Source organism: Odocoileus virginianus, chromosome 1 (genome assembly GCF_023699985.2).
Source record: "Odocoileus virginianus isolate 20LAN1187 ecotype Illinois chromosome 1, Ovbor_1.2, whole genome shotgun sequence".
Lineage (NCBI taxonomy): Eukaryota > Metazoa > Chordata > Mammalia > Artiodactyla > Cervidae > Odocoileus > Odocoileus virginianus.
The window spans coordinates 90,583,424-90,594,205 of NC_069674.1; the positions used below are offsets into that span (position 1 = coordinate 90,583,424).

The window sequence follows — 10,782 nt, forward strand, 5'->3', positions numbered from 1 at the left end:
AAAGAAGTTGTCTATTTTCCATTGTATATCCTTGCCTCCTTTGTTGAAGATAAGGTGTCCATAGGTATGTGGATTTATCTCTGGGCTTTCTATTCTGCTCCATTGATCTATATTTCTGTCTTTGTGCCAGTACCATACTGTCTTGATGACTGTAGCTTTGTAGTATAGTCTTAAGTCAGGCAGGTTGATTCCTCCAGTTCCATTCTTCTTTCTCAAGCTTGCTTTGGCTATTCGAGGTTTTTTGTATTTCCATACAAATTGTGAAATTATTTGTTCTAGTTCTGTGAAAAATACCGTTGGTAGCTTGATAGGGATTGCACTGAACCTATAGATTGCTTTGGGTAGTATAGCCATTTTGACAATATTGATTCTTCCAATCCATGAACACAGTATATTTCTCCATCTATTTGTGTCCTCTTTGATTTCTTTCATCAGTGTTTTATAGTTTTCTATACATAGGTCTTTCATTTCTTTAGGTAGATATACTCCTAAGTATTTTATTCTTTTTGTTGCAATGGTGAATGGTATTGTTTCCTTAATTTCTCTTTCTGTTTTCTCATTGTTAGCATATAGGAATGCAAGGGATTTCTGTGTGTTAATTTTATATCCTGCAACATTACTGTATTCATTGATTACCTGTAGTAATTTTCTGGTAGAGTCTTTAGGGTTTTCTATATAGAGGATCATGTCATCTGCAAACAGTGAGAGTTTTACTTCTTCTTTACCTATATGGATTCCTTTTACTTATTTTTCTGCTCTGATTGCTCTGGCCAACACTTCCAAAACTATGTTGAATAGTGGTGAGAGTGGGCACCCTTGTCTTGTTCCTGACTTTAAGGGAAATGCTTTCAATTTTTCACCATTGAGGATAATGTTTGCTGTGGGTTTGTCATATATAGCTTTTATTATGTTGAGGTATGTTTCTTCTGTGCCTGCTTTCTGGAGAGTTTTTATCATAAATGGATGTTGAATTTTGTCCAAGGCTTTTCCTGCATCTATTGAGATAATCAGGAAAAAAATATTCCAGGCAAATGGAGAACAAAAGAAAGCAGGAGTCGCAATACTTATATCAGATAAAGTAGACTTCAAAATAAAGGCTGTGAAAAGAGACAAAGAAGGAAACTACATAATGATCAAAGGATCAATCCAAGAAGAAGATATAAAAATTATATATGCATCCAACATAGGAGCACTGCAATATGTAAGGCCAATGCTAACAAGAATGAAGGGGAAAATCAACAATAACACAATAATAGTGGGAGACTTTAATACCCCATTCACAGCTATGGACAGACCAACTAAACAGAAAATTAACAAGGAAACACAAACTTTAAGTGACACAATGGTCCAGTTACACCTAATTGATATCTATAGGACATTTCACCCCAAAACAATCAATTTCACCTTTTTCTCAAGTGCACACAGAACCTTCTCCAGAATAGATCACATCCTGGGCCATAAATATAGCCTTGGGAAGTTCAAAAAAATTGAAATCATTCCAGTCATCTTTCCTGACCACAATGCAGTAAGATTAGATCTCAATTACAGGAAAAAAACTATTAAAAATTCCAACATATGGAGGCTAAATAACACGCTTCTGAATAATGAACAAATCATAGAAGAAATAAAAAAAAGAAATAAAAATATGCATATAAATGAATGAAAATGAAAACAGAACAACCCAAAACCTATGGGACACTGTAAAAGCAGTGCTAAGGGGAAGATTCATAGCAATACAGGCTTACCTCAAGAAACATGAAAAAAGTCGAATAAATAACCTAACTCTACACCTAAAGCAACTAGAGAAGGAAGAAATGAAGAACCCCAGGGTTAGTAGAAGCAAAGAAATCTTAAAAATTAGGGCAGAAATAAATGCAAAAGAAACAAAAGAGACCATAGCAAAAATCAACAAAGCTAAAAGTTGGTTTTTTGAAAAGGTAAATAAAATTGACAAGCTGTTAGCCAGACTCATCAAGAAACAAAGGGAGAAGAACCAAATCAACAAAATTAGAAATGAAAATGGAGAGATCACAACAGACAACTCTGAAATATAAAGGATCATAAGAGACTACTACCAGCAGCTCTATGCCAATAAAATGAACGACTTGGAAGAAATGGACAAATTCTTAGAAAAGTATAACTTTCCAAAACTGAACCAGGAAGAAATAGAAGATCTTAACAGACCCATTCCAAGCATGGAAATCGTAACTGTAATCAGAAATCTTCCAGCAAACAAAAGCCCAGGACCAGATGGCTTCACAGCTGAATTCTACCAAAAATTTAGAGAAGAGCTAACACCTATCTTACTCAAACTCTTCCAGAAAATTGCAGAAGAAGGCAAACTTCCAAACTCATTCTATGAGGCCACCATCACCCTAAGACCAAAACTAGACAAGGATGCCACAAAAAAGAAAACTACAGGCCAATATCACTGATGAACATAGATGCAAAAATCCTTAATAAAATTCTAGCAAACAGAATCCAACAACATATTAAAAAGATCATATATCATGACCAAGTGGGCTTTATCCCAGGAATGCAAGGGTTCTTTAATATCTGCAAATCAATCAATATAATATACCACATTAACAAATTGAAAGATAAAAACCATATGATTATCCCCTTTGCTTTAATCAGCATATGTGTTCAGATATTTACTAAGACTTTATTTCTATTCCAGCCATTTCTCATCAGCGTGAGGCCTCTGCATTCACATATCTAACAGATATTTCTACTTGGGTGTCCCCTGAAACTTCACTCTTTCCAAAGGGAAAGGTTTATTTACCTCTTTAAAGTTTTCCTTTTCAACTTCTCTTAGGGAATGTCACCTCCTACTTCCTCATTATTTTGTAATAATTTCAATGCTTCCCCTTTCCCCCGCCACTGTCATCTCTTGACTGCATTGGAAGACTGGTTTTCCAGACAACAGTGCTGAGGCTGAGCTCCACCATGATCCACCATTCCCTCTGGTCACATTTAATTTTCTAGAATCTGACCATGTCAGCTCTTCACTTTAAACTCAGATGACCCTGCCATTTGCTTTAGGGTAAGCCCACTAATGTTTACACGGGATGATTAAGCTCTTTGTTTTTATTCACTTTGCAACCTCATGGACTGCAGCATGCCAGGCTTTCCTGCACTTAACTTCGTGTTGATTTAAACTCATGTCCATTAGGTCGATAATCCCATCCAACAGTCTCATCCTCTGTTGTCCCTTTCTCCTCTTACCCTCAATCTTTCCCAGCATCAGGGTCTCTTCCAATGAGTCAGCTCTTCACATCAGGTGCCCAAAGTATTGGTGCTTCAGTATAAGTCCTTCTAATGAATATTCAAGGTTGATTTCCTTTAGGATTGACTGGTTCCATCTTGCTATCCAAGGGACGTTCAGATTCTTCTCCATCACCACAGTTCAAAAGCATCAATTTTTGGTGCTCAGCCTTCTTTATGGTCCAAATCTCACATCTATACATAACTACTGGAAAAGCCATAGATTTGACTATACAGACCTCTGTTGTCAAAGTAATGTCTCTGCTTTTAACACACTGCCTAGGTTTGTCATAGTTTTTCTTCCAAGGAACAAGCATCTTTTAATTTACTGGCTGCAGTCACCATCTGCAGGGGTTTTGGAGCCCAAGAAAATGAAATCTGTCACTGTTTCCACTTTCCTCCATCTACTTGCCATGAAATGATGGGACCAGATGCCATGATCTTTGTTTTTTGAATGCTGAGTTTTAAGGCAGGTTTTTCACTCTCCTCTTTCACCTTCATCAACAGGTTCTTTAGTTCCACTTCACTTTCTGCCATCAAAGTTGTATCATTTGCCTATCTGAGGTTGCTGATATTTCTCCTGGCAATCTTGATTCCAGCTTGTGCTTCTTCTAGTCCTAGTCTGGCATTTCGTATCATGCACTCTGCATATGTTAAATAAGCAGGTGACAATATACAGCCTTGATGTACTTCTTTCCTGATTTTGAATCAGTTCATTGTTTCATGTTCAGTTTTAACTGCTGCTTCTTTTCCTGCATACAGGTTTCTCAAGAGGCCAGTAAGGTGGTCTGGTATTTCCATCTCTTTAAGAATATTCCATAGTTTGTTGTGATCCACACCGTCAAAGGCTCCATTGTAGTCAATGAAGCAGAAGTAGATTTTTTTTGGAATTCCCTTGCTTTTTCTATGATCCAGTATATGTTGGCCGTTTGTTCTCTTTTTCCTCTGCCTTTTTTAAATTCAGCTGTACATCTGGAAGTTCTCAGTTCATGTACTGCTGAAGCCTATCTTGGAGGGTTTTGAGCATAATCTTGCTAGCATGTGAAATAAGTGCAATTGTACAGTAATTTGAACATTCTTCGGCATTATATTTCTTTGGGATTGAAATGAAAACTGACCTTTTCCAGTCTTGTGGCCACTACTGAGTTTTTAAACTTTGCTGACATACTGAGTGCAACACTTAACAGCATCTTCTGTTATGATTTGAAATAGCTCAGCTGCAATTCCATCACCTCCACTAACTTTGTTCGTAGTGATGCTCCCTAAGGCCCACTTGACTTCACCTTCCAGGATGTCTGGCTCTAGGTGAGTGATGACACCATCATGGTTATCACCTCCCAGCCAACATTATGAAATTCCATCCACAGTTCTCCAGGCACTCTTTCTATCAGATCTAATCCCTTGAATCTATTTGTCACATCCATTGTATACTTATAAAGGATTTGATTTAGATCATACCTGAATGGTCTAGTCATTTTCCCTACTTCCTTCAATTTGTGCCTGAACTTGGCAGTTAGGAGCTGATGATCTGAGCCACAGTCAGCTGCAGGGCTTTGTTTTCGATGACTGTATAGAGCTTCTCCATCTTCTCCTGCAAAGAATGTAATCAATCTGATTTTGGTATTGGCCATCTGGTGATGTCCATGTATAGAGTTGTCTCTTGTGTTTTTGGAAGCGGGTGTTTGCTATGACCAGTGTGTTCTCTTGGCAAAACACTGTTAGCCTTTGCCCTGCTTCATCTGTATTCCAAGGCCAAACTTGCCTGTCACTCCAGGCATCTCTTGACTTCCTACTTTTGCATTCCAGTCCGCTATGATGAAAAGGGCATTTTGTTTTGGTGTTAGTTCTAGGACATCTTGTAGCTCTTTACAGAATCATTCAACTTCATCTTGTCTGTCATTAGCGATTGGAGCATAGTCTTGGATTATTTTGATATGGTTTGCCTTGGATACAGAGATCATTCTGTCAGTTTTGAGGGTGCAGTCATGTACTGCATTTCTGACCCTTTTTTTTGGCTATGAGGGCTACTCCATTCCTTCTAAGTGATTCTTACCCACAATAGATATAATGGTTATCTGAATTAAATTCACCCATTCCCAAACACTTTAGTTCACTGATTTCTAAAATGTCGATATTCCCTCCTGCCATCTCCTGTTTGACTATATCCAATTTACCTTGATTCATGGACCTAACATTTCAGGTTCCTATGCAATAAAGTTCTTTATAGCATTGGATTTTACTTTCACCACCAGATACACACACACCTGGATGTTGTTTCCACTTCAGCTCAGCCTCTTCATTCTTTCCGTAACTATTTCTCAGCCTTTCCCCAGTAGTATATTGGACACCCACCAACATGGGGGCTCATCTTTCAGTGTCATATCTTTTTTGCTTCTTCATACTGTTCATGGGTTTCTCAAGACAAGAATGCTGAAGTGATTTGCCATTCCCTTCTCCAGTGGATCCCATTTTGTCAGGCCCTAACTAGCAGGGACATGCCCTTCAACTGCTCCGTGTGGCCGGATGACATGCTTGGAGCCCTAATTGTGCCACTGCTGGTCCTTGTTGAATGTGTTAACCATCACAGGTCATAGACTGGCAGTCAACATGCAGCCTGGGGTTGAGGCAAAGGCCCTGCTGGGAAGGGGGCCTGAGGAAGGCTGGAACCAATGTTGTAGGATGCCCAGGAGTGAAAGGCACCTAGACTCTCTGCTGGTTCTGGTCGCCTTGGGGCCACTCCACTGCCATTGCCAAGCTTCGGCCCCAGCCTTTCCTCTCTGACTCTGCACTGGGAATTTGGGGTGCTGGTCACTACACTGCTCCCGCCTCCATCTTCATTGTGATTTCTGCAAGACCGCTTCCCAGGCCACCAATGCCTCTTCAGGTTGCTGCTGCTATATTATTCCCTTGGAGCCCAAGAAAATAAGCTGTTAACTACTCTTAATTCTCTAGCCGCATCTCTCATCACCCAGGCTCTGGATTATTTCAAACTGTGACAGCTTACAGTGGCTTGAATGTGTTGTTATTTTCTTTAATCGTCTCCAGGCATTTGAATGTTTTATAACCACTACTTGCAGATCCACTTTTTAGCCTGATTATTTGCTGTTTGAAGGTCATTTTATATGGATAAACTTTTCTAATCCCCTCCTATTGTTGTTGTTCAGTCGCTCAGTCATGACCAACTCTTTGTGACCCCATGAGCTGCAGCACTCTAGGCTTCCCTGTCCTTCACCATCTCCCAGAATTTGCTCAAACTCACGTCCATTGAGTCATTGACGCCATACAACCATCTCATCCTCTGTTGTCCCCTTTTCCTCCTGCCTACAATCTTTCCCAGCATTGGGGTCTTTCCATGAGTTGGCTCTTCACATCAGGTGGCCAAAGTATTGCAGCTTCAGCCTCAGCATCAGTCCTTCCAAAGAATATTCAGTGTTAATTTCATTTAGAATTGTCTGGTTTGATCTCCTTGCTGTCCAAGGGACTCTCAAGCGTCTTCTCCAACACCACAGTTCAAAAGCATCAATTCATCAGTGCTCAGACTTCTTTATGGTCCAAGTCTCACCTCTATACATTTTCCTACTGGAAAAGCCATAGCTTCGACTAGATGGACTTTTGTCATCAAAGTAATGTCTGCTTTTTAATATGCTGTCTACGTTGGTCATAGCTTTTCTTCCAAGGAGAAAGTATCTTTAAATTTCATGGCTGCAGTCACTATTTGCAGTAATTTTGGAGCCCCCCCCAAAATAAAGTCTGTCACTATTTCCATTGTTTCCCCATCTATTTGCCATGAAGTGATGAGACTGAATGTCATGGTTTTCATTTTTTGCTTTTTCACCCTCCTCTTTCACCTTCATCAAGAGGCTCCTCCTGTCAAATCCCCTCCTATGGAGAACTGCATTACATGTTTCTACCACTGGATACCAGCCATAGTAGAGTTTTGCAGTTTATTTTGAAATTCCTTTGTCACTTGACTATTTTTCCTAGCAGACTAAAAATCCCTTAAGGGCAGGAGCTATATATGCCTTATTAGTCATATAGTTGTATTTCTAGCCCCTGTGAGAGTGACTGCTACTTATTGTCTCCCCCAATAAAGTTTATTGAGTGAGTGAAAGCTCTTGTTACCCATGTTACAAATGACTCTCATAGCTACAGAGAAGTTGTAGCTTTGAGTTCAATCAGTGACTTACTATGAATGTGGCTATAGGCAAGTATTATATTATATATGTTATTTATTTTTGGTTTAACATCCTTTGTGTGGTAAGTCGCTTTAGTCAAGTCCGACTCTCTGTGACTGTATGAACCATGGCCCGCCAGGGTCCTCTGTCCGTGGGATTCTCCAGGCAAGAATACTGGAGTGGGTTGCTATGCCCTTCTCCAGGGTATTTTCCCAACCCAGGGGTTGAACCCCAGTTTCTTACGTCTCCTGCATTGGCAGGTGGGTTCTTTACCACTAGCACCGCCTGAAAAGCTCTAAAAGCCTTAAGGGCTTTTAATTGTAATTTAGATAACTCAGTTCTTTCGTTTTAAGAGAAGAACTTGTTAACATTTAGTGAATTTTCCGCCATATGGCTTCAGTCTACCATGACTCAAGACCTTCCCACACCCTTAATCTTCTCCTCAGCTCTTCTGCTGAAGAAGTTGGCCTTCAGGATGACAAGCTGCTTTGGAATCTTGAACACTGGAGTGGGTTGCCATATCCTACTCCACCTTTCCTTAGAAATTTGTAGTAACCCAGTCTGCTACATCTTGGAGCCAGGGAAGGCATGTTTCTGACCTGGGCACTTCCGGGGGCTGATTGTCCTCACCAGGACATCAAGACCAGCAGATTCTCTGTGGGGACTCTAGTACACCAGGACAAGAGCTGTCAGGATGTGACTCTAGTGTTGGGTGTGTGGATGCATGCTCAGGCACTTCAGTCATGTCCAACTTTTTGCAACTCCATGAACTGCAGCCCAGCATGCTCCTCTGTCCATGGGATTCTCCAGACAGGAATCCTGGAGTGGGTTGCCATGCCCTCCTCCAGGGGATCTTCCTGACCCAGAGATCAAATCCATATCTCTGGTGTCTCCTGTAATGGCAGGCAGGTTCTTGACCACTAGCTTGGGAAGTCCTAGTCTTGGGTAGGCAAGTATTTTAGCTTTCTTATCAGACTATTAAATTTCTCTGCATATTTTTGGAACAAAATCAGTCAGAATGGTCCTGCTAAAGAGGGCTGTGTTCCTTTATCTTCAGGAGTTTATTGGCATCAAATGAGATAGGGTTTTTTTTTTTTTTTTTTAAAGAACCTATATAACATCAGCTCAGTAATGACAGATTGATTAGGTTTCATCTCTGAAGGGAGTTGATGGCCTAACACGAGGCCAGGAATTATTACCTTCAGGTGGTCATTAATCCCCATGAAATATCTGTCCCTACAGTAATTGCTCTTATAAATTGAAAAGTGGAAATATATTTATGCAAGGCTGAAGATTTCTGTTTTCTGCCATTTCAGTTGTATGTGTAAGACATTTCTAGAGACTTAATGTTCTGTACTTAGGCTTCTCAGATTGCTTAATATAGGTTTCCACACTCAGCTTATGTGGTGGATAAGATTTCCTACTTCATCACTTCTAACCCTATGATCAAAGCAACAATCAAAATCCATTTCATGTGAATGCTATTCTGAAGGACATTTGTACATTTTCCGGGAGCCAGTCTTCCTTATTACAGCATGGTTCAGTTTAAATTTCTGGTTGCCTGTTTGTAAATCATGGTTTGTTTGTTTGCTTGTTTTTTACGATTCTTTTTTCTTCAGAAGACAAAGTTATATACTGACAGCAAAAAAACCTCATATTCCAAACTAAGCATCTACTTGCAAGTTTGCAGAGTGGTTTGTTTTTAAATTACTACTTTTATTTGCTATGAAGGCTAGTGTGATTTATTTATATAAGTATATATATATGGAATTGAACAGGTACATGTTTAAAAGACTGTCTCATAATTGATGACTTAAATTATCAGAGTTTCTATAGAGTTGTTATCAGGTTTGCTTTCTCATGTAATGGGAGATAACTGAAGGTCATATGTTTTAACTTATTTTTTAGCCAACTAGATTCTTATATCTGATCCCATTTGTGATCCGTAGCAAACTTTGGTGACATAGGTGGCCATGTGATGTGGTGTATAAGAGAAAACTCACTCTATGGCTGAGTGATTGGATAATTAGCTTCGTCACATTTGAGGTAAGTTCTAAGCAACTCAGCCAACATTCTTTGATCATGGAATGTGAGGAATGTGATGACCTGTGGAAAAAATAGTCTATCTTTGGAAGTGGCCTCTACTTGGCAGGAAAGCACATTTCCTACAGGTATCTTTCTCAACCTTTATACTTGAGTAGAAGTGTGAATCGAGTTAGTGACTCTGGTATGCAGTTGATTATTGTCACTTAGGAAATGAACATAAACCAAGTTGATCCACCTTTATTTCATATCTGATAGACTTTTTAAGATTGGCATATTGTTTTACAATATTGGGTTATATATTATATATATTCCCTCCCTCTTGGACCTCCTTCCCAACACCACCCCCCATCCCACCCATCTAGGTCACCACAGAGCACCAAACAGCTCCCTGTGCTATATAGCAGTTTCCCATTAGTTATCTTTTTTTACACATGGTAGTATATATATGCCAACCTGAATCTCCCAATTCATCCCACCCTCCCCCTCCCCCATTATGTCCACATGTCCCTTCTATGTCTGTGTCTCTATTTCTGCTTTGCAAATAAGTTCACTTATAACTTTTTCCTAGTTTCCACATATATGTGTTAATAAATGATATTTGTTTTTCTTTTTCTGACTTCACTCTATACAATTGTCTCTGCTACTGCTGCTAAGTCACTTCAGTCGTGTCCAACTCTCTGCGACCCCATCCCTGGGATTCTCCAGGCAAGGTCACTGGAGTGGGTTGCCATTTCCTTCTCCCATGCATAAAAGTGAAAAGTGGAAGTGAAGTTGCTCAGTCATGTCTGACTCTTTGCGACCTCATGGACTGCAGCCTACCAGGCGCCTCCATCCATGGGATTTTCCAGGCAAGAGTACTGGAGTGGGGTGCCATTGCCTTCTCTGATAATTGTCTCTAGGTCCATCCAAATCTCTGCAAATGGCACAATTTCATTCTCTTTTATGGCTGAATAATATTCTAGTGCATATATGTACCACATCTTATTTATTGATTCATCTGTTGATGAACATTTAGGTTGCTTCCATATCCTGGCTATTGTAAATTATGCTGCATTGAATATTGGAGTACATGTGTCTTTCTGAAGTATGGTTTCCTCAGAATATGTGCCTGGTAGTGGATTCCTGGGTCATATGATAGTTCTATTTTAAGTTTTGTAAGGCACCTCTATACTGTTCTCCATAGTGATTATATCTATTTACATTCCAACTAACAGTGCAAGAAGGTTCCCTTGTTGCCACACCCTCTCCAGTAATTATTGTTTGTAGATTTTTTCATGGCCATTTTGACTGGTGT

General features: G+C 39.7%; 1 non-coding gene across 1 annotated transcript; it reads right to left on the bottom strand.

Annotated features, from left to right (window-relative positions):
* Positions 1-8,028: 8,028 nt before the first annotated feature.
* On the bottom strand, positions 8,029-8,150 carry LOC139036639 (small nucleolar RNA SNORA3/SNORA45 family). Its single transcript, XR_011489461.1, has one exon. It is a non-coding gene; the product is annotated as a small nucleolar RNA SNORA3/SNORA45 family (small nucleolar RNA).
* Between the last annotated feature and the right edge of the window lie 2,632 nt (positions 8,151-10,782).